This window comes from Papio anubis, chromosome 3, assembly GCF_008728515.1.
Source record: "Papio anubis isolate 15944 chromosome 3, Panubis1.0, whole genome shotgun sequence".
Lineage (NCBI taxonomy): Eukaryota > Metazoa > Chordata > Mammalia > Primates > Cercopithecidae > Papio > Papio anubis.
The window spans coordinates 109,259,848-109,285,493 of NC_044978.1; positions in this window are offsets into that span (position 1 = coordinate 109,259,848).

Here is a 25,646-nt window from a genome sequence, read left to right on the forward strand (position 1 = left end):
AATAATAATTAGAACCTTTTTAAAATTATTTTCAGGAAAAGACTCAAGATATAGTATTAGAGACATTAAAGTGTAAGAAAATGATTAAAGTATATGACTATGTGCTAAGAATAGTCAAAGTGCTTTTATTTTTTGATGATCATAAACATGAAGATTATAAATTTTGCTTTCATGTGAATTTATATTTTTTAAAAAATATTTTTTGAAAATTATCTTTGAATAAAACATTTTATGAGTATATCAAAATAATAAAATAATCATTGATAATTATAATGTATATATATTTTAAATAGAATGTTATTTTTAATTTTTCTTTTTACTATCAAACCTATTCTGTTTAGGGTGATTAACTATGCAGTATATCATTTCACCCACTAAAAGTGACATGCTTCAGTCCATCTGGGATGAAGTTCAAGGTTGATGTATGCAACATGACCTAAAAGGTACACAATCAACGTTTATAAAATTATACAAATGACTGTGATAGTTTTTTTACCATTGTGTTTAACAACATGTTTGTATGTATACTAGTTTTTGGATTGTTTTATTCTTCTTGAGTCACCCTGTTCTAAGAAAGCAGCAAAAGTCAGTTGGCCAAAAGAAAACATTTATTATACAGACATAGATAATTACAATATATCATCCCAGAATTATATTTATGTCAGCTATGTTATATAACAACAGTAATTTGCATCTGTAGGACATTTAAGTGGTTTAAACATTTTATCTACACACTCCTTGATTTGGCCTTCCAACTCTGCAGAAAAGAGAGCACATTTGACTCATCTTTAGAGAAAAGTAAATTGAGAAGGAGTTTAAACTAATTGCTCAATGTCAGCCTTGAGCTGAATGTAACTTAGGTCTTCTTTTTCCAAATTAATTGGCTCTATCTTTACAACACATACTTTCTCACTGTTTCCATACAGTTAAATAGAGGAATTTTTCAAAATTTCTAACACAAAAGTTACAGTTTTTGTACTTGTGATTGAAGGTTTTATCATGCAGGTCATAATTCTTCATTAAAACATGGATGAGTAAAAACTACAATTAAGATGTATTTTTCTGGTCTCCTGAGATTCTCTAGGTATTTTCTTTTATTGGTATATGTACAGCTACTTAAGACACTCATAACAATGCAGTCTTTTGAGAATTCTATGCCATCGAGATTGACATAAGGAAAAATGTTTTCAAGTTTGACATTTATAACTTATTTGATGATACTGCCATTCTACATAAAAATAAATTAATTAATGGCACAACTATTCTTACTGAGACTAGCTGTTATTTCCTTCATTCATCCTCTGTCCACCTTTGGAGTACTTTGACTTCTGCCTACAGGGTCAGCCCAGTCATGGTCTATGTGACCAAAGTGATCACAGGCAGAAGGGATTTAGCAACGTCCAACATTCAGGAACTTGATTTTAAAATATTTTTTGAACATAATATATACTTGCTCATACTTTGTCTTGAACTTTGTGACTTAGGACTCATTATTTGGTTTTTACTTCACTTGTCTGTTTAGAAGATAGCCGTTTTTGTATTTGATACTTTTTCCCTTTGTAACATGTCAAATTTTTCAAGATTCCTTGATTTTTAAATTTAGCTAGGGGATTTCATTTTAGTCCTGATATTAATATCTTCTGATTAAGAAAAAAGTAATTATGTTCTGGTGTGAAGTATGTATAATATAAAACATTCAAATAATAAGTATAATGGCATAAGTTTCCATTTCAATGATGACAGAAACAGAAATTGTTCATTATTTAACTTGTTCTCTTTAATTTTAATAGTAACACACAAGGTACTGTTCTATGTACCTCACACAAAATAGATATTTTAGTATTTGTAATAACCCTACAAGATAAGTGCTAATATTCTGAATTTACAGAAAAGGGTGGCATAAAAGGCTAAGTAAATCAACAATGTTACATTTCTAATAAATTGCAGAGTTGCGATTCAGAGCCAAGCAGTCTGACTCTGGAATCAATGAATCTCTTAATTCCTGTTCTATATATGTTCTACCTGACAGCAACTACTTCTCTTCTCTGTGAAATGTTTCCTATCAATAAAGATCAAAATCAGTACTCATTTCCATGGAATCAAGTTGTGCCTGCAAATTTTCTATTGGTCACCCTACTTCTCAATCAGAAGATTGTTAAACAAATTATTAATATATTAACTTGTATCTTTCCCAAACTGGAGCCCATGATTGATCAGATCTATCTTCTTTTCTGACACTGCTGAATTTGTATTTATCACATAATTTTTCTTTGTAAAGTGTCACACTGCTTTCAATAGGATCTAAATTAGATATAGCAAACCATTTGAAAAATAAATTAAAACTAATCTATACATGTATTCTTATTCAGGCTTAATTATAAAATATGATTATCTCTTTTATTGCTGTGTCTTGATAACTCTGTTTTATAAATATATGGGTGCATTCTTTCCTACTTTATATTGAGTAAGTCTTGTAACTTTGTAAATTAAGACTACCTTGAATGATGAGTTATAAACACTGGTGAAATCTATACCATGCACACAGAAGCAAGCAACAGTCTTTCTATAGCATATATATAATTTCTATAGCATATATAATATCTCTATAGTGATCTATAATTACTCATTATGACCTCTTCATTAACCCACAAGATTTCAGTGGAGAGTATTATGTTATTTGACATTCCCAGTCAATTTGAAGAGTCAATCTCCTTTTTTCCCTTTGATAGAACATCCTATAAAATATATTAGAAAGTTAATTGAACATAATTTTATCTTTCTTTGAATAAGAGTCAACAATAGTAATTTCTAGCATTATCACTTGATGCTGTGCTGCAATGTCTTTAGAAGATATTAAGTGATTCTGGGCTTAGATTTTCAACTCATTCAAAATTTTAGGGCATCTGAGGCTCTGTAATACAGGCTTCTTTTCTGGATTCATTTAGATCTCTTGTCTTCACTGACGTCTTTCCTCATTGCAGCTTACCTTAGTCTGCTGATCAAGAACCTCTACTGTTGTAATCTGTAATTACCTCTACTTTTTATTTTTTCTTGTTTTACTTTTCACTCGATTTTCTATTCCTTTCATTACCAACTTTGAATTTTATGGAAGAAAATGAGTTTGTACTTCTAACTTGGCAATGAATGAAGCAGAAAGGATGAGTAGGTTATGAAGTCTCAGTTTTGTATGCTCTGTAAAATCACAAAGTCCGTAATTTTAGAACTCCTTGCCACTTATAACTTCTCATCTCTCTTGCTTTCCTCACCTTACTACAGACAACATTTAACACATGTGACTACTGCCTTAATTTGAAAACTTTATTGTTCATGCATCCATGACTCCAAACCCTTAGTTTTGCCAAGTATAGAGAGAGCATAGTGTGATGGCTTGATCCATAAGCTCTGAAGCAATGCTCCTAGCATTTGAAATTCAAGTTTTCCATTCATTGCATGATTTCAGAAAAATTCTTTTCCTCTCAGTTTCCAAATCTGTAAACTGAAGATAATGATGAGGATGATGTTAGCTAACTTACATTGTTGCTTGATTGAATAAGTTAAACATGATAATGACTTAGAACAATGACTAGCACAGTAAGGACTATGTAAACACTATTATTGACAGTTTCATACTCATTCCTCATCTTGTCTGTTTGCTATTTAAATTTCTATAGTGTTACAGAGCTATGTTGAATGACACTTTTCTGTAATTGTACACTTTCCCTAGGGGATATCTTTAATCCATGATTTTAAATACCATTTATGTGCTTGCAGTTCGCAATTTTTTTTTTTTTTTTTTTTTTTTTTAGGATTTTATGCCACAGTTCATGGGAGATTATCATCTTTGGTCTGTTCAAGGATTCTCCTCTTTGTTCACCTCATTCTCATTCCCAAAAATAGGCAGTAATTCAATTATATTTAATGTGCAATTTGTGTATTTTACAAAATACTTTAAGTACATGTACCTCTAACTACATTTTATTGTGATATACATTTCATATCTCATTGTTTCTTACTTATTTTCTTTTTTTTCCCTGAAAAATAGTACTTTTAAGACCTATACTTATTTCTATGAATACATCTAGTTTGTGGCTTCTAATGGCTTCAATGTATCTATCTACCACTTGCATCCACCACATGACCTATTTTCTCTTTCTGTGATGTACAACAATGTCATCTACAACTCATGAACCGCCTGGATAAAAATGCAATGAATACATGTATATATGTCTGTTTGTGGATGACTGAAGTAATTTATTTGGGATGTTTAAGAAAGGAATTGCTAAGACTTGCTCCCAAATATGACTCTACCATTTCCATTCTCAACAGCAAAACACATTATAGACAGCATCTGACAATCTCCAACTTTTGAGGTTTTGCCAGTCTAATAGATATAAAGTTTACTCTTAATTCACATCTTCTGGTTGCTAAAGATCTTGAGAATATCTACATGTGCTTCTGTCTTCGTTTAAAATGTAATAAAAGTGTTAAAAATATAGAACCATTCCAGAAAAGGAAAACTTTTCAGCATAATGAATGATTTGAAATTCAGCACAAAGCATTTAATGTACTTTAGATATATCAATGGAATATTATTTATAAACAATCATGAAAGTTGCTAGAATTACTCACACCAATGCCCCATAGACACAAGTCCCAGTTGTGAGAAAACATGGCTAATTTCAAAGAAGATGGGTACATGTGTACACACCATCTGCAACTTAATTTTTATTATTCTTCCTTCTGTACAGTTCAATAGTCCAGGTCTAGAAGCATATATTCTAAATAACCCAACAGTTAGACATTTCTAACTTCTACTATAAAACACCATTCATTTCCCGGTAACTTTTTATACTCCTGTCAGCAGTAAAAATAGAGAACATCCTAAACACTATTCATCTTCACACAGAAACATTTCATGAAATATTGGGAAAAGAAAAATAATTTTAAAACTGTGATACAAAAGAAACTACATATTTAAAGTAGTCATGTAAATGCAAATGAACAGACAAATAAAATGTAATGCTGGTTTCATAAATTCATTTTTCTTCCCTTACCACCCACTCTGCACTAATTCTTATTTTATCCCGAATTTTAGCCTTCAGATCTTTGAAACAGTTCCCATGCTGGGCCATGAAGCTTAGCAATAAAAGAGAAACATGAAACAAAAATTGTCTTAGCTTTCAATTCAGACTCAAGTGTAAAAATAAATCAATTTTTTCCTAAAATGTATTATCTTTATAAATTTATAACACATTCAGTACTGTCTCAGTTCCAAGAATAACCAAAAATTATTCCTCTTACTGTCAATTTTAACTCCCCAGGTAATTTTATTAAAGTCTCATGACTTTATATATTATCTATATGCTGAATAATCTCAAATGTATTTCTCTAGTCCCAGCTGGTTTCTAGGTCTTCAGATTCATATATCCAACTGCTAATTCCACATATTCACTCTCATCCATAACTTGCTTCCAAACTGCAAGATGTGAAACAGAAATCTTGGTTTTCCTCCCTGAAACTCTGAACATCCTTTCTCTTTACACTTCAAGAATCCACACTATCATCACTGATTTACTTGGGAAAAAATATCTTTGGCTTTTTTCTTTTCCTCATTCATTTCATTTTGTTCTTAAGGGAGCTTACCTTCCAATGATGAATGAAGTGAGGGAATGAGTCACACAAAGATTTGGGAAAGACATTCCAGGGAAAGAGAAGAGAAAATGCACAGGCAAAGATGTTTTTAAAATATTTTGCTTACCGACATTTAGTTCAGTGTCTGTCACATAGTATGCAAACAATTGTTGAATGAATGGGCTAGTCAATTTTTTCAGACAAAATGGTAAAATGTAGTTTTCTTAGCTTACTTAAATGAATTTGGTGACTAATTTAGTTCTGGTTTAGTACCAAACCAGGGTTCTTTAGTTGTATATATTACCTAAATATATACAAACTTCCTCATGATAAGAACTATTTATCACTCATTTTACTCTACTCAGGAGAGACTATCTGCCTTTAACATACTGAGTGCTCAATAAATTCTTATTGAATAAATTAATTGGTCAATGAATTACACTTATGTTTACTTTTGTATACAATCATACTTTTGTTTTAAATAGATAAATAACTATAATCAATACAAAGAATCCTGAAATTGCAGAGCCAAAAAGAATTTTGGGATCATATAATTCAACATCTTCACTTTGGGGACAAGAAAACAGTTTCTCGGATCTTCTTTTTTTCTCAAGTTTTCATAGCCATTGTCAGACTAAGAAGAAAATTCAGTGTGCCTAATTTCTAGACAAAAGTTCATGTCAATATTTTGCCAAATATTAATTTTTTGCCACAGTTCAAACAAAGATGTATGAATATTCAGGAATCTTTTCTAAATGTTGGAAAATAAAAATCAGTTGTAAGAGGGAAGCTTCAGTGAGGGTGATTGGTTTGAAGCTGCTATGAGATGCTAATTGTCTGAAATTATTATTGCCTGTATTCATTATATTGAAAATGAATACAGAAGATAAAAATAAATAAAATTGAGCATCTGGGAGCATAATAATGAATGTTAGGCAGTTGAAAATAAGTGAGTGCTTCATTGACCAAACAGCTTCATTTTGATAGTGTGTACTAAAAATTATGACAGTAACAATTAAAGAGTCTTGTGTAACCAATATATAATAAAAAAATTAAATATGGGCAAGCAGTTAGATAGTAGTATGTAGCTATAGGAATTAATTATTGTAGTTCACATTCATACTTCTAACAATGTGAACAGAAAGATGCCCTAGAAGGGAACCATAATAGGGTAATCTTCTTGTCAGCCTTCTACCTTAAAGTCTTTCCTTCTAAAACTGAATCTATTTTTTCACAAAACAATGCTATCAGCACATATAGTATCACCCGTAGTACTGAGAAAAAACAAGACAATTTTTTTGGAATGCAAAAATTGAAACAGACAGAAACCTATGACTCTCAAAATGGTGAAATTTAATCAGCATTTAGTGGGATCATTAGCCACGGTGGTTCTGAATTTAAACCTAGAAAAACTAAGATGTAATAAATAATTATTTGCAAGTGGGAATAACATTAAAGATACATTGACTTTTTTTTCTATTTGCGTTTTTTCTGAAGGTGACATTTTTCCTGGTCAAACCAAAACTTGTGTTTGAGATTGGGATTATGGAGGATTCAGATTATAACCATAAAAGTATAAAATAAAATATTAATAATAGGTATGTTCTAATATTCTGTGCAATATTTTGCTGCACAGTGATATGGTTGAAAGACAAGTTATGTTAAAAACAGTAGAGAGCAAGGGTTTTCTAAGTTCCTTTAAAGAAGAGCCAGGACAAAAAAACTCAAATAAAATATATATAGCATTTATAATAATAAAGATAGGAGATAGAGAGGTAATATATGATACGCTTTTGACATATGAAGGTGACCGAAAGTTGAAACATAAAGCCTGACTCTTCTGTCTGCAGTGCATTGCCAGGAAAAGTTAGGGATGGAGGCAGAGGGGGATCACTTAATTAGGCTCTGTCTTAGTCCATTCAGTGTTGCAATAAAGGAATACCCAAGGCTTGGTTATTTATAAAGAAAAGAGGCTTATTTTGCTTATCGTGCTGCAGGCTGTACAAGAAACATAGATCAGCAACAGCTTTTGGTGAGGGCTTTGGGCTTCTTCCACTCATGGTAGAAGACAAAAGGGCAGCTGGTGTATATGGAGATCATACAGCCAGAGAGAAGAAAGGAGTGAAACTGGGGAAGCGTCAGGCTCTTTTTAGCAACAACTTTCCCAGGAACTAATAGAGTGAGAAATCACTCAACTCCCTTCCCTCAGGGCATAAATCTATTCATGAGGGGTCTGTTCCCATCACTCAAACATCTTCCATTAGGCCTCACCTCCAACACTGAGAATCAAATTTCAAGATAAGATTTGAGGGGACAAATATCCAAAGAATAGCAGGTTCTGATCTTGTGACTATCAACTTTACAAGAGAAAGTTGTGTTAGATAGGTTAAAGGTAACCTGGAAAACAGGAGAGTGCTTGCTCATATTTGCATGTGGATTTTAGAAGGAAATTAATTACCCCATACAGCCTGTTACTACCTTAATCTTGGGCTGTTGCTATGTCAAGGTCAACAAAGAAATACAGCATGATAGGACAGGGAAAGAGCTGGAATTTCACTTTCCTAGGTCCCAGGTTTCGGGTTGGAGAGTACCTGAGTTTAATTTGTAAGCTTGCCATGGGACTCATGTAGTAGGGAATAAGTAAATCTGCAACAGAGGCTTGGAAAATCAGCTAGACCAGGCACTCAGTATAGAGTATAGCAAAGTCTCAAATGACCTAAAATTCTATGAACACCTAAGATAAGGGAAACTGACAAGGATACATACGATATCCAAGTATTGGGGGGCAATTTTCCAGGGCATTCCTATACATCTTGCTAAAACTTTGCAACTCTTTTTCAAGAATGTTTGACAGAAAATTGCCTGGGAGGTTAGAGATAGTGTCTCTTTCTCGAATAGAGAGTGGGTTTATTTCCTAACCAGTATCATTAAATATAGAGAATGCCTCCTTTCCACCCTTGATTATATTCCCAGGTTATAAAAATATCTATCTTTGGAGGAGAGGATGAGCATGTTTGATAGCAGACCACTTACTAAATTGGAGAGTTTCTAACCTCAGAGATTGTCAACTATAAAGCAGACTCTCATGAGTACAAATAAAACTAAGATTGCTTCAGTATTGGCCCCATGAGACCTGGGAGAGGTATGGAACACATGCAGACATAAAGCTTGCACTAACTACTTTGCATTGAGTAACAAACTATCTAAATCCATTGGAGCTCATTGTTTTCTTACCAATTGAAACTATGGGAGTGTGGTGAGTGCCTTACAGACTACTTGACTGCTTGATGCTAACCAAGTCAAAAGATCAAACCTGAAAATATACAAGTTGCAAAATTTATCTACAAATGACAGTATGACAAGTAGCAATAATACAGATTTGAGATATTATCATGGAGACAAAAATGTCTTCAGATGTTTACAGATTTAAGGACAACTCATTCTGCTACCATGAGCTCTGCTACTGTGAAGTCTTCCTCAAATAATGTTGTTACTGTCTAGTTGAGTAAAAAGTTGTTGAATTAATATGAGTTGTTATATCTGAGATCCCTGTATTCAAAGGTAAGTTCTGGACACTTATTAGTTGATTACTCTTAACATGTTGCTTGGAGATTGACTGTTCTTCTCTGTAAGGTGGGGTTAAAGAATACATAGCCCATGGAGTCATTGTAAACAGCAGATTTTTAAAGAAAGCTATGGTACCTGTCACCCTAGAGATTTTTAAAATAATAAATTTGAATTAGAACTGGAAAAAACATTATAAACTCTCAAGGTATAGTTAAGTCAGCAACATGTACAATGATAATTATGTTCCTATAATAATTAATTGTGAAAAATATTACAGAGTTAGCCTCCAGAAAGTGGATGCAAGCTTCACTATTTGAAGAACACAGGCTATTCTCAGAGACCAGTTGGCTATTGTCTCCTCAGTCCTTAGTGCAGTTCCCAGCACACAAGCAAACCTCAACTGTATAAGGGAAAGGAATTTTGAAAGTAGGAATGGACAGATTAATGGTTAAATGATCAAGTGAAGGTTTTATGGTATTTTCTCTTTATTTAAAATAGTATAGCTACCTGCAATGTAATGAGACAGCCAGGTGGGAAGGGGTCCTCGGAAATACTCCAATTGACCTGCATACTGGGAACACACACTGGGGTGGAGACACAAAAGTTCACACCCTTTGCACTGGGGAGGAGCCCAGACCCTCCTCTTCTTGTGTGGAACCTGGGATTCAAACAATTGGGTGGAAAGTGCTGACCTAGCGAGAGTCTCTGTTTCCCCCTTTTCTTCTTATAGCTTAATAAAACCCTGTCTTACTCACCATTCAAATTGCCAGTGCCTGAATTTTTGTGGCCATGGGACAAAGAACCCCGTCGTTAGTGGAACTAAGAAAAGTCCTGTAACAGTTTTTGGCACCCAACATGGGGCCCAGAAACAGTGAATGAAATACAAACCAATAATTATTTTTCCCTCTCCCTTCTAAGCTTTTTCATCCTCAGACTTCTAAGGTTGGAGGAAATATGCCCCAACCCCCATCACTCCTGGGGGTCGGGGAAAAGGCTCTTTTTTTCCTTTTGGGGGGATGGACAGGTCAGTGGGGGCTCTCTGCTTCCCTTCCGCTCCCGGCCAGAGTTGTGATGCATGGCCTAAGGGTCCCACAAAGCCAGCTGGCTGGTTCCCAACCACAAGTCTACACAGCCTTCCTGAGCCAAGGGATTCAGCTTTATCAGACAGCAATTAAACTAATCTCCCTGGTGGAAGAATCACTTGCATAAGAATAAGAGGTTCTTCCCCAGGCATTTGTACACTGTTTCTTTTCCAGTTAAGTTTGAAAGTTTTTTATTCTTTTTAGAAAGTATTTTACTAGGCCAGCCCTTCCCCAAACTATTACTGTTTTTATTTTCTGTAACGTTTTAATTGTGAGAAAAGGATTTGTGGGGTTGGTCTTGGGCTGCTGCCAATCTGTTGTGCTTTGCATGTCTGTATGATACCTAGCAAACTTCTAAGCTTCCATCTTGTGTTACATCCTGTGGTGTGGGTATGGCTGGTAACTATAGTGGTTTGTTTAGCAATCCTGCTTTAGGAAATTAAGGCTTTGTTTAGTAATCCCGCCGTAGGGAATAAGTTTCTTTCTGATTTGATATTTGTATGTTTTCCTAGCCCTGTCTCTTAAAGAGCCTCACCCAGCAACTGGATTTTTTCCTGTCTGCTTGTGTGTATGTGATGTTTGTAAAATGAGGTCTAATTAAATTAGCCTAAAAGGAAGACAAGCTCTTGGCTAATTTTTTTTCTAAAGGGAAGATAAAAACTATGGTACCTTTCATTTCATGTGACTTTAATCTTTGGGAAACAAAAATGGCCTTAAATATGATTGGTAGAAAGCAGATGTCATCAAAATATAAATAAGTGAGTTAAACTATGCACGTCAGAATCAAGGTTTGCTAGATGTTTTAAGGTTACAAACTGCTTTGGGGTTTTGAAAACTATTTGACTGGCTGGCTTTACAATTGGTAAGGCCTGGGAACGTATGGAAAATACCATGCCCTTAATTAGGAAGGCAAAACTTGGCTGCACTTAGCACACCATTGAAACAACTTATGGGTTTTACATTAAAGTTAAGAATTGCTAGGAGTTACCATTATAACATGTAATTGAGACTACTGAAAATATATTTACAAGCAAGGTGTGTAAGAACAGTAAAATGTGTTTTTATAGTGAAAGGTTATAAGAAGTCATGTAAATGTAAACTTCGGCCTAGGGTTAAAGGATTGTTTTAAATTAGATTTAAAAAAGTTGAAGGTTCAAAGTAGTGGTGGAAAAATTGTGGAAATTAGTTTTGCAGAAGAGGTTCTCTATGTGAACATACTAACTAAAATCAAAGGGTATTATATGATTTTTCTGTAAACTGAGCATTGAAATAAAAACACAACAAGGTATTCTTAAAATGCTAATCTGCTGTTTGGCAAAACTTATAAAGGTTTATAAAAGACTTTTCTTCTTTAAAATTTCTGAGTCATCATTTTGGATAAATAATTTATGGTAATCTGGAATTCTATTTTGTAATATCAAGTGCTTTAAATATATTTAGAAGGCTTCTCAAAATCAAACTTCAGTTTCAAAATTGTCTTTCCTAACACCTGGCTTTTCAAATAGACCAGAGGGCCCCTGGAATATCCAGAAAAGAGGAAAACAGTATTCTTTGACATGTTTATGTGTGTGGGATTGTCAAAATGATGTTCAATCTTCTCTATGTTATATTTTTGTGAATAGTACTAATATATGTTACAAAAATTATATGAGACTTTCTAAAATTCTAATGTCTAAGTACATGCTACCAAACATAATTAAGTTTGTTATGTTAAGTTACAGTAAACCATGGAGATAATCAAAGTTCTTTATCAATTGTGTTCCTAATTGTAACATTCTGTACATTTTGGTATTCACAGACAATTGTTGTCTTTTTTTTAATTTTTTTGAGACGGAGTCTCGCTCTGTGTTCCAGGCTGGAGTGCAGTGGTGTGATCTCAGCTCACTGCAAGCTCTGCCTCCTGGGTTCACATCATTCTCCTGCCTCAGCCTCCTGAGTAGCTGGGACTACAGGCACCTGCCACCATGCCTGACTAATTTTTTGTATTTTTAGTAGAGACGGGGTTTCACTGTTTTATACAGGATGGTCTCGATCTCCTGACTTCGTGATCCACCTGCCTCGGCCTCCCAAAGTTCTGGGATTACAGGCGTGAGTCACCGCGACAGGCCTGTTATCCCATTTTAATCCTTTTCAGAAGATGGTGTATGATAAGCTATAGAACTGTAACAGGCACTCTCAAATACAGGATTCTGGTTACTTTGGAGACTGTGACATTGGAATAAAGGAAAGTGTACAGGACTCATGAAGAGATAAAATGTTCACGAACATCAAGCAAAACAAGAGTTAACTTAATGGATTGAACAGAGAAATCTGAAGCAAAATTTTGACTTTTGCTTGCAATACTGCTGATCCTTGATTTGTTTTTCAGAGTCAAGGAAACTTATTCTGAACTATTTATAGTCTTTAATAATTGAGTAAGTTATTCTCCTGTGAACAAAATTTGGAGCATGTTTGTTTCTCTATGCCTGGTTCCTCTAGAATTTGGAAACTCTGCGAGTATTCTTATGGCAATATAGTTGTTCACATCCATGCAATAAAAATCCATTTGTCTTTTGCAGCAGGACACAATGTTAAAAACTGATAATTTTACAAAGGCTTTAACTGAAAGGGTATGCTTCCCTTTAAGGAGTCAATCACGACTTGCAGAACCAATAAAAGCCCAGTGGGAAACTGACTTCATAGCCTTGCCTATACAGTCCCTGCACAGGCTTCCTGACCTGTGGTCAGTATGGAATGTCACGTTGTAAAAGGTTCAGGAGCTCCAAGTTTATGCTGGGATCTTAAGAGGAGAGGATCACCCAACTTGCAGGTATTTGAGGATACAAATCTATGGCTGGGCTCAGCTTTAAAAGGTTTTATCTGAGATTGCTTGTGGAATACAATTCCATCAAAGTTAGTCCAAAGTCCTATGTAGAAATAATTATTCTTGCTGCACTTTATGGAAATAATCAGGCAAAGTGTAAGAATAAAGTCTATTTGGCAAACAACTTGATCCTATGATGATTTTTTTTCTTGACAAACATGAGAACTAGAGAGAGAGAAATTATGTCTCAAAACTTACATACATTTGTCATTATATTCTAAACTCGTTAGTTGTTTTTAAGTTTTTGCCTACATTTTAGACTAAACCTGCTTTTTCCTGTGAACTAACTAGCAATCTCTGGCTCCAGCTCAGGAAGGAGTAAAGAAAAAAGAAGGGTAATGTAGAAATCTGGGTCCACATTCTAGTTCTGAGCCATTATCCTGCAAATTCTGACAGGTGATGGGAATAAATAGGGTGCCCAGTGCCTGGAGGTTTCCTTTTTTGGGAAAGTAAGACCAAGAGAACTAAGCAAAGCCAAGCACCATGCATCCTAATCCTAGCAAGCATACCTACAGCCATCAGTTATTTGGATGTGTCACAAGACATTGATTTCTCTCCCTTGCTGGAGGAGGACTCAATTCCAAAGTTTCACCTTAGCGTTTGGCTTATAATAAGGAGTCCATGCAACTCCCCCAAGACACATTTTTGTCACAAACTCACTTCCAAGCTTGGGTCAAAGCCCTCAGAAGGAAAACTGGATCTGAGGGATCCAGAGGCAGACAAAAATGGAAGTTAAAAGGCACAGTACAGGTGAGCGTGGCTGATTCCTGCTATTAAACCAACCCCAAGCTTCCTGTTTCATGAATAAAGGCCACGTTAGTATGCGTGGCATAAATGAGGTCTAGGTAATCCAAGGCTACTGATAGCAGGGGAAATAGGGCATACGTGGGTAAGAGCAAGTGATTCCCACCCTCTAGGCCCTCCTGCTTTATTGGTGCAAACCTCTTTAACACTCATGGTGATGCCTGCGAAGATCGCTGGGATTCGGGATGCAAGGACGGAAAATGAAAGGAAGAGGCTCTTTCTTCTCTCCCTCCCTTACCTCAGATATCTGCTAGGAAGAGAATGGAACCAGGGACACCTACGCCCCTCTTTCCAGATGGATAAGCCAATCATCTTCAGTCTGTACCCCTTTCAAATGCATCCTGAACCCCTGGGACTCCTTTGAAAAGCACCTTTTATTCTTTCTCCCCCTTAGTTCTCTCTTCACTGATAGGTAATTGTGTCTCCATACTATGGGACACTTCTCTCAGATGCATCCTCAAAACTGGAAAGAGTGAGTTTTCCAGACCTTAAACTGGTTGGCTTAGGATTGAGCTCAGGGGAAGGGAACCTAGAAGCCCAACATGCTGGAAAAAGGGTAAAGCTTCTTTACCAGTCGGGCTTTTGGCCTCCCTCTCCCTGTGCAAACTGGTGAAAGGCCTTGGAATTATTGAGCTGTCCTCACCCCTCTCCTTGTTTTATTTTGAAACATGTTTTTTAATGACACACTTTTTCTGTTCTTGCCTTCAGGCCATCAAACTCCCAACTGTCATGCAAGCAGAGCCTCTGATGATAATCCTTTTTGCTGAGAACCCTTAGAAAAGCCTCTGAGTGATCGGACAGTAGTTTTTCAAAACAGCGCCCCCTGTCAGCAGGAAGCAGTTAAGATCGGTCTTCATCCTTATTCTAACAGCAGTTACACGTACTTCTTTAGAGGGGAAAGTGAGACAGCCAGGTGGGAGGGGGGTCCCTGGAAATACTCCAACTGACCTGCACACTGGGAATGTGCACCGGCGTGGAGACACAGAAGTTCACCTCCTTTGCAGCGGGGAGGAGACTGAATCCTCTTCTTGTGTGGAAACTGGGATTCTAATGGCCAGGCAGGAAGCGTTCTAGCAGGGACTGTGACCTAGCCAGAGTCCCTGTTTCCCCCTTTTCTTGCTTTTCACCAAATAAAACCCTCTCTTACTCACCATTCAAATTGTCCGTGAGCCTGAATTTTTGTGGTCTTAGGACAAAGAACCCCATTTTTAGCTGAACAAAAGAAAACTCCTGCAACAATAATATGTACATTTCACAACAGATGATGGAGATATAAAATTGAACAAAAATGACCACAAATCATCTCATTTTGATTGATTTTTTTATTGATCACTGTTTGGAATCAGCTGTTTAAGTCCAGGTGCCAACTAAGTCAATTGATTACTGATTGACAAGTGACAATTTTTATCAATTAGTATCTTTTTATAAAATGTTTAAGTTCAGAATAAAAATAAATTCAGTACTCCCTCTGCACATAAAAGCACATAGGAGGAGCTCCAATATGCTCAAGTAAGTCGGCAAATTATTCTTGGAGGAGATGATTCTTTCATTAAACCGTATTATCAGTGTAGTTGTATTTTGAAAATAATTTTTCCTTAAATAAAATATCCAATCTAAAACTATGTGTAAATGTATGATAGACATGCATGGATTTTTACTATTGACCCCATTCAAGGTTTGTCGATCTTATCACTCAGACCAATTGTGACCAGTCTATTTAAGATCGGGTCCCATTCTCTCTGAATTTGCATTCCCCTTTACTCGGCTCTTCTTTCTCTTTTTCCCAGGCACTTATAACTTCTATGTACTATGTGCTTTACTCTTTCACTAGGTTATTTTGTTTATTGTCTGTCTTCTTCAATAAAATGTAATATCTACAAGGCTGAACATTTTGTCTGTATTTTTATTATAGTCTTCTAGATTCTTAGAACATAATAGGCATTACTTTTTGAAAGGAAAAAATAATTAAAAGCAATTTGATAAATTTTTATTGAATAAATAGATGATTGAAAAGTAATCAAAGAAGGATATGAATGAATGATATATTTAATAATATCACTAGGAATTATGGGTTACTTACGTTGTATCAAATATTGTACTATGTACTTTGAAAATATCTAATTTCATTTTCACAATAACCTCATAAAATATCTACTCTGCTCATATTCTTTTAAAGATAAACATAATGAATCACAGAAAAGTTTAGTTACCACCCAAGGCCACACGGCAAATGAATCTAGAGCCGGTATTGATTGACTTATTTTACTTATTTGAGTAAAAAGAAAGAAAGACAGAAATAGAGATAGAGGGAGAGACTGAGAAAGAAACAGATCTTATCATTAGATGTAATAAAATGGAGCCCTTTATAACTGAATAACTTTTTAAAATATTTTTTTGAGCTAACGAAATTTTAGAATTGGAAAATAATTTGAAAAAGTTTTTCTGATTTATTTTTTCAATGAGAAAATCAAGGCCAGGTGCAATGAGGATTTGGAAAAAAATATATATATATAAAATATCCACAGACACACTCGCATACACAAATGTGCACCCAAGTCATTCATTTCATTTTATCACTCATCTTCCAAGTTATGAAATGAAGTAAAATTGTAACTGAAATTTACATAATTGTTGTACATGGAAATACTACATATTTCTATACATAAACAAATTATATCAATCTGCTGTAGCAAATGAGGCAAATGTAAAATTGATTGACATGCATAAAATCAATTTTCTTAGAAATAGATGATTTTTATTTATTCAGGATTTAATTATGACTTCCTACATGCAGCATACATATCACTAGGCATTGGGAATAAAGAAAGAAATGATACATTTTCTGACATTTAAAACTTCTGGACTAAGAAAATAAAATGTGTTAATAAATAATATATTTTTAAATAGCAATACATCTTAAGGAAGAAAAAGACAAAGCCTACTTTTCAGGGAAATTTAAAATCAACCACCCAAGTTATCAGATTTTTATCCCAAAGTAGAAACCAAATCAAATGCCTCAATCTATGTTAAAAATTAGAGCAAACTTTTGGAGAAGAATGACTCATATATTCAATACAAACCCTGAAGAACAAAGCATACTGCTGTAACCTAATTTATTAAACCTTTTATTATGGCAGATATTATATAAAATTATTCCTGGCCTGTTAACATTTAAAAGTAACTGAACTTCATGGACTGAAAATTTGAGCCTAAGGACAAGTTATCTCTGGAGGAAAATACAACAAGGGAGGCTAGTTTGTTGAAGGGCCCTGGCCTCTATGGGCCATTGTAAGACACCCATAGCAAGTTTTTTTTTTTTTTTTTTTTAAATGGTCAACATAACTGTTGTATTTGTTGTATTTGTCTGTCCAGGGATTGTGACAAAATAAAAGGATTTTTAAAAAATTTCCCATTAAAGATGCCTTCTACTCTTATAATTATTTATATTTTAATACAGATACCAATTTTGCTTTATGTTTGATTGTAAATTAATGTTCCATCATTTTAAATCACCTACAGTTGTCTTTTGTGAGAATTATCAATGTAGTAACATTTACACATTAATGCACGTATCAGTCTCAGAAAATACATTGATGTAAATTTTCAATTGGTGATTACAGATTGAAAATTGTAATAAACTTAAACCTCCACTTCAATACAACTCAACCTAGAGTAGAAAGTTACAAACTTGCAGCATTGTGTACCATCACTCAGCAGTTAAAAATATTTAAATCTTTTAACCATATGGTACTTTTCCTATGAGGTAGTCCTAAAAATTACTTATTCAACAGATATTTAATGCATACATTCTGCATTCTAGGCACTTTAATGGGTACTTATACATGAACAAGATGGGTAAAATATTGAGTCATTTATGAAACACTTATTTTTTTAAGAAAAATTTTTAAAAAGACTGATAAAATGGTTTCCAACAATAAACAGATAAACAGATTATAACATACATCAGTGGGCAAAAGTACTACAGAAAAAAATAAGTCCAGGAAGGGGTAAAGTGCTACTTTTATTTTGTACAATATGATCAAGGGAAGAAAAGATAATGAGAAAATATTTGATCAGAGACCTGTAAAAAGTATGAGAAAAATAGTGTGGAAACTTGGAGGAAGCATCTTTTAGGCAAAACAGGCCCTAAGACTGGAGGCCAAATGTTAGGAATTTTCCATAAAGGTGCGAGTAATAAATGGAACAATAATTGAGGTTAAGAAAGTTTTTTTTTTTTTTTCTTTCTTAGAACAGGACATATCAGAGACTATTTGTATGCTCTTGGGAAATGATCCAGTAAAAAATAAAAAAAATAAAAAATATGATTCGGGAATATTCAGGAATAGAAGTGACAATTGATAGTGAAATATCCTTGTTAAAGGAAGATGAAATAGAACCTAGGGCAGAAAGGAAGGATGAACCTCAGATTAAAACAAGGATAGCGCATCTATTGTAGTAAGAGTGAAGCTGTGGATTCAGAGAACAGTAGTTTTAGTATGCCTTTTTGGATACTTTTTTCTGGAAGTTTCTATTTTCTGAAAGAAATAGAATCAATATCATTAGCTGAGATTGATGGATGTGATGGTAGAAGTGTGATGAGAGGAAAGGTGTGAAATAGTTATGTGGAGAGAAGAAAACCAAACAGCTAGGGAAATGAAGTCACATTGTTAAACAACACTAACATTTCACTTATGATTACTGATTAGGAGTAAACTGAGGTGGCTTGACATAATTATGAGTTTTCTTCCGGCCACATTTACCTTTTAAGTGGAGAGATGGTTATGACCATTGTCAGAGTTTTGCCTAGTAAGATAAGACAAGAGGACAGAAATATGGATAAAATTATCTGCAAGGAAGCAATTACATTAACAGGCTATGTGTGGAATCTAAAACAGGTAAAAATAAAAGTGACAAGGTGAGAGCATGAGGGACATTAAAATGTTGTTGAATTAAAGTAGGGAAGGTTCCGGTAGAGTGAGAGGAAATTGGAGCCGAGTTCAAGAAGAAAGGTACAAAAGTAGCAGAGGTATTTTAAAAACAAAATGCTTGAAAAGAAGATGACAGAAAGTGTAATTATTTATAATGACAAGGTTATAGTCTATATGGAAATCAAAATGATTAATCATTATGACAAGAACAGTATAAGAGAAAGTGAGAGTAAACTGAGTTTTGAAATAGCCAGACAGAGATAGTGCCTTTGAGAGTCCATAGTTGTTGCTATAGGAGCAAAAGTGGAAAATATCCGATGGCCTATGCTTCAAGGATGGAAGTTTTATGTGTGAGAGGCAGAAAACTGTTCCTTTTAGGGAGAAGCAAGCATGATGCATATTGGAAGCTTTCATGTCATCTCTAAGCCTAGTGGTATGAGGACTGTGGGAGAGTAGCCATATTTAAGAGGAGCAAAGAGAAAGTCATGTCTCCAAGAGAGAAGCAAATTTCAGGTAGAACGGGAAGAAGTGGAAGGAAATGTTTGAAAAAGAAGTTGGAGATACAGGAAGTTTTGTTTATGTCAGAACATGAATTCTATAAAATATCATAGAAGGTTTTATGGACTTATTTATGGGTGACAAATAGACTTAGATGGGGCCAAACAGAGTCAGGTAAAGCAGGGACTCAGTTAGTGAGGGATGACTGAGTAGGTGGTTCGAGTCTCATTGTGAGAAGTGATGCAAAGAAGAATGTAGGGTTTGACAGGATTTGCCCTGAAGGTCTCTAGGGGAAAATTATGCTGTTGAAGGTATGAGAGTGGAGGACAAGAAGCAAGTGGAAAGCTTCTCAACAGTCTGATGTGCTCTGAGGTCTCTTTCTTTACTCCTGTTTAATAGAATTATTTATATTTCTTGTTGGATTAACTGTTGTGTTTTAGGTATTGATCTGTTCTGACAACCTAAATAACACCTTGAAGAGAAAAATACAGTCTTTTTTTTTTTAACATGTCCTCACAGCATTAACTATGTAAAGTGCTCATTACATTATGACTTGGTTGATTCTAGATTATTTAGTGGCAATGTATTTTCCTTATCTTAAAGTAAAAATAATTTGGACTTATATTTATACTTTATCAAGCAGGAAATTGTTTAAATATGCAAGCTACATATATTGAAAGCCAAATCTTCCATGTAATCATTATCAGAAGATCCACATTATTTGAACACATTATGCTGGTATAAAAAACAGTTTCCCCAAGGTGAAAAAAATAAGCCTAAAGCATTTTACCTGACACTAATACTAGCATCCCCTTCCAAGAATGACCCAGTTTCTTGATTATAGAGAAAGTAAGTAAAAACACATTCTTTAACCATTTTGGGGACAACCCTCGCATTCCAAAGTAAAAGACTTTCAGCCCCTTCATTTATGCCTTGTAGCACTGCACATCTTCCATAGCCTTTCCCTGAACAAAGATGAGAAACATACCAAAAGGCCACAATGTAGAAGCCTAACTCATCATTGTTTGGAAGATGAAAAGAAGGATTCATCTTCCAAAAATGGAAAGGTTCAAATGCTGTCCTTAGAGGGACTAGGAAAATGGAGGGGCAACAAAGGAAATGCTCATCTATATATAATTAAAGCAAGACTTACAGCTATCAATGGATATTCAACTCTATTAACACTCATGTCCACAAAGAGTAGAGCAATTTCTCATAACTCAGCAGTGCCCGTAACCCACCTGGCCACAAAGCTTCATTTTTACTTAATAAGGTTTGAAACATGATGCACAAAAATAACAAAGAGCATCCTTCTATACAAATCTAATATTTATCTTTTTTTATTTGTATTAAATGCAACTACTTCTTTAATTTGAATGTGAACATATGGCAAGAAAACCCAAAGATAAATAAAATGCAAATCACTACCTACACAACCATTTTTTGATTATTACTCATTTTCTCCATCTCCTTTAAATTATCAGAATGCTAAACAATGTCCCCAACTGAGACACCAGCTAGCAGACTTCTGGCGTTGCTAACCTATCTTCATTATATAGTTCTCTTTTCAATTGATTCTCTGCCCATAAGACCTTACCAATAATGAAGTTACAGATTTGTATATAAATTTTGTTTTCTCATTTTTTTCTCCAGAGTAAACACATGCATATCTGTGCATTATTCTAAATCAATTAAACTTTCCACTTGCCAGTAAAAGTAGAAAGGTCAAACTCCTTTAAATAAGGTGTAAAAACAGGTGCTCAATGGTTAAGATTAATTTTCCTAAACAGGGGGATGAGTAACTATAAACAATATAAACAATATCAATAGTGTTGCTCAGGAAATTACAATGACATTTCAATAAATACCTATCTCTTATAAGTGGGGGTGGGGCTATGGGAAGGAGACAGCCATAGCATTTTTGTGGAGCTAATACACAGGCATTTGACAACTATGTAAACAAAACAATCAGAAATGGGAAAAGCCTTTTGTAACATTTATTTCTTTATATATATTATGTACTATATATTATATATACATATATGTGTGTGTGTATATATTTATGTATATATTAGACAGAATCTCACCCTGTCGTCCCATCTAGAGCTCAGTGGCACAATCTCAGCTCATTGCAACCTCCACCTCCCAGATTCAAGCTATTCTCCTGTCTCAGCCTCCCATTGCTGGAATTACAGGCACACACTACCGCATCCAGCTAATTTTTGTATTTTTAGTAGAGATGGTGTTTTACCGTGTTGATCAGGTTGGTCGAGAACTACTGACCTCAAGTGATCCACCTGCCTTGGCCTCCCAAAGTGCTGGGATTACAGGTGTGAGCCACCGCCCCTGGCCAACATGTATTTCAAATATAGGAAAACTATAGCCACAACAGGTACTGACCTTGTGAAGATAAATTTCAAGTGGCAATATCTGATATACACAAGTTATATAAAAAGAAATCATGTTAAAATTAGGTTCTATGAATAGAAAACGGAAAACTTTGATCTAATTGGTAAAATTGGTGATTTGAATTAGTTATGAGTCTTAATCAAAGGAATGCAAAACTGTATTTTTCAAGTGATTAGTAATCTAACCTAATTAATTATTGTCTAATAAATGTTTTAATCAGTAGATAGGAAAATTTCTGATGAGTTACAATTGCCTTTGTAAATAGGTGATTTTAAAATGTTTGAAACACTTTGACTATTTTTAACCCCAGCCCACTCTTATAATGTTTAAAATAAACAATTTGCAGTCAAATCTGTTAGTCGAGATTTTCATTTAAAATATATTCTTAAGATATGCAAATAAACTAGGCTAGCTTTCCTTGTTTTGTTACTCTCGGGATCCCTATACTGTTGCTAATGTAAAGTAAAGGTGTTCAAAAACATGCCCTTTATATTCTTTCTCTGCTCCCCTCTCTCACATTTTATTTTATTTTTTTGTAGATTGTCTTTCTTTTACCTCTTGTGTTTCTGCACAGTTAAATATTGATTCTGTAGATCCTCCTCAAAGCAGAACTTTGTTGCAGAAGAAAGCCTGTGTAATTGTTGAGAGTTCAGAGGACCTAAACTGCATCCACCATTACTGCAGTTTTCTTGCACTCATGCAATTGTAGCCTGAGGATATTTGCATCTCGTTTTCAAATTTTCCTGAAGCTTTTTTGCCAATTGAAAAATTCTTCATTTTATGAGTTAGTATCTTTGGAAACCTGATTTGTTTTTTGCTTTTTATTGATTGATTATTTTATTTTTAACTTTTATTTTAATTTCATGGATACAAATGCCAGTTTGTTACACAGTTAAATTTGTGTTAAGAGGGTTTGCTGTACAGATTATTTCATCACCCAGGTATGAAGCGTAGTATCCACTAGTTATTTTTCCTGATTATGTCCTTTCTCTCACTCTCTACCCTCCAAAAGGCCCCAGCTATATTGTTCCTCTCTGTGTGTCCATGCGTTCTCATCATTTAGCTCCTATCAATAAGTGAGAACATGTGACATTTGGTTTTCTGTTTCTATGATAGTGTGCTAAGGATAATGGCCTCCAGCTACATCAGTGTCCCTGCAACAGAAATAATCTCATTCTTTTTGATGGCGGCATAGTATTCCATGTTATATATGTACCACATTTTCTTTATCCAGTCTATCATTAATGGGCATTTAGATTGATTCTCTGTCTTTCTATTGTGAATAGTGCTGCAATGAATATATGTGTGCATGTGTCTTTATGATAAAATGATTTATATTGCTTTGGTATATATGCAGTAATGGGGTTGCTGAGTTGAATGGTATTTCTGTCTTTAGGTCTTTGATTTCCTGATTGTCCAGTTCTCAGTCTCATCAGAGTAACTGGTCTACCCTCTGTTTCCTCTCACACCATTGAGGATACCACTTTTTTAATGTTAATAAACACACAAGCTCATATTTGGAATCCATGGAGACATAAAATTTAATTTTGCTGTGGGTTCATTTCTTTTCTTCTCACTCTCTGTTTTTTTTCCACCCCCCCCGTTTTGGTTGCTATGTACGGCAGATCCTATTTTTCAAAAATAGTCACAACATCTACCATCCCACATGCACTCCCAGAAAACTTGCCATTTACCAACAAAAGGTGGAGTGTATATGTGTGTATATGCCTGTGTGTAACCAAACATGTTTCACTTGGTAGAATAATAATGTTGAACCAATAATACATATTATATATAACTATATATTGATTATATATTATAGATAAGTATGGTGTTTCCATCAACAGATTTTTTTTCTTCTTTTAAAAATGTATGTGTAAGTGTTTGTGTGTATTATGTACAAGTGTAGTCAAACATGTTTCACTTGGCAAAATAATAATGCTGAATCAATATTAAATGTGTTCTACTAAAACACTTAATACTGTTCCTGCATTTGTAGTGCCAAGTCACTACAGATTAAAAAGTCCTGCATCGTGGCAACAACTGAGATATATATATAGAGAGAGATATCGATGTAGATATACATACACACATATTATAGCATTATATATATAACATATATAATGGCAAATATATATACACACACACATATATATAATCTATATATATGTTATTTTGAGCCAGTAAGTTTTTGGAAGTTTATTTCACAGAATTAAATAACTGAAATACTTTTTTGTTGTTTTAGGTGATGAATTTGGGGAAATTAAAAATTACTTCAGTAACCTCAGAAGTACTTAATGTTAACATAGTCCAATTTGTAGATATTATTTAATGGTTAGCACTTTTGTATTTCATTTAACTTTCATGCTATTTGGTTAATAATCTAATGCTAGAAAGGCTATTCGATATGGTTATAAAATTACTGAATAATTTAGTACTTTAAACAGAAGCACAGAATACAAAATATCAAATATGCAGGTAACTATTTTAAACATAAAAATAGATACAGTAATATAAGTTATAGAATTATGTAATAGTGACATTTTCTTGGAGATGCATAGATATATTGCTAGTAAATATCTAAATTTTGATATATTGCTAGTAAATACCTAAATTTTATTACATTTAACTTTTAAAGTTAGATCCAAGTGATTTAGAAATTCAGATTTGTAATATAGTATAAATTGTTATTAAATTGATTTCTTTGCAAGATTCCACTACAAATTGCACCAGCTCAGTCTGAGAATATTGAAAGAATAAAATAATTTTATATCTATATATTCATTTTGACAATAATATAACTAAAATGTATATATTTTAACTATTATAACTAAAAAAGAAAAATATTCTGTAAAATGCATGGTTTAAGAGTTTTATGTTTTAGATCTAATAAAAGTGTTATGTGGAAAATATGTGAGGAGAACATAAGCATTAAAAATAAAAAAGTTAAACCCTAGATCTGGCTAGTAAATCCCTCTGGAAAAAGACTGACAATGTTGCTTATAAAGCCATCATTTGGTTTTAACCGTGGGTAAACTAATGAAAGTGAATTTAAAGACTTTTATCTGCATATTGCTTGTTTTATATACATATATACATATAACTATATACAGATATGTATTATATAGCACATATCTATATATATAATAATAGTTAATAGTATTTTTACTACTTGGTATTAGGAGGAGAAGTTTTAAATATTGTTTTTAGGTCCATATGAACCTCACTTATATTTGAAGAAATATAAACCCAAGTTTGAACTTGTTGTGGTTTATGTTACAGCAACATTCAAAAAAGTGCTTTTCGAATGTCTAACACCAGAAAGCAAAATCCATTGAAAAGCTTGAGTTGAAATTTTAAATATATTTTAACCTTTGCCGTTTCTGTTAGCCACAGGTCCCTAGAGAACAGAGGCTGATTCAAAGGCTTACATGTGGATGCTTCCTTACAGTGCAATGCCAATAAAGCAGAAAGAAGGTAAAAAGGATGCAGACAGAGAATGAGGGGAAAAAATCAAAGGGAGCACTTTAGTGAACCCATGAAAGCTTCTTGTGAAATGTGATTGTTATTCCATCTCTGTCTTCCGAGAAACCATAGGCCATAGAATTTATTGCTGGAGGAAGGGAGAAGAAATGATCAATTCGCTGCCTTTCACTCTCTGCTCTTACTGCTCAAAGTCCCCACTATGGGACACAGTTGCCAACACTCTGGGTTATGTTTTTATGATAGTATATAAACCTAGTTGACAATCTCTCCTTTTTAAGTTGGTGTCATGATGCAAGACTTTTTAATGTGTAGTGACTTGGCACTACAAACGCAGGAACAGTATTAACTGTTTTAGAAGAACACACTTATTATTGATTC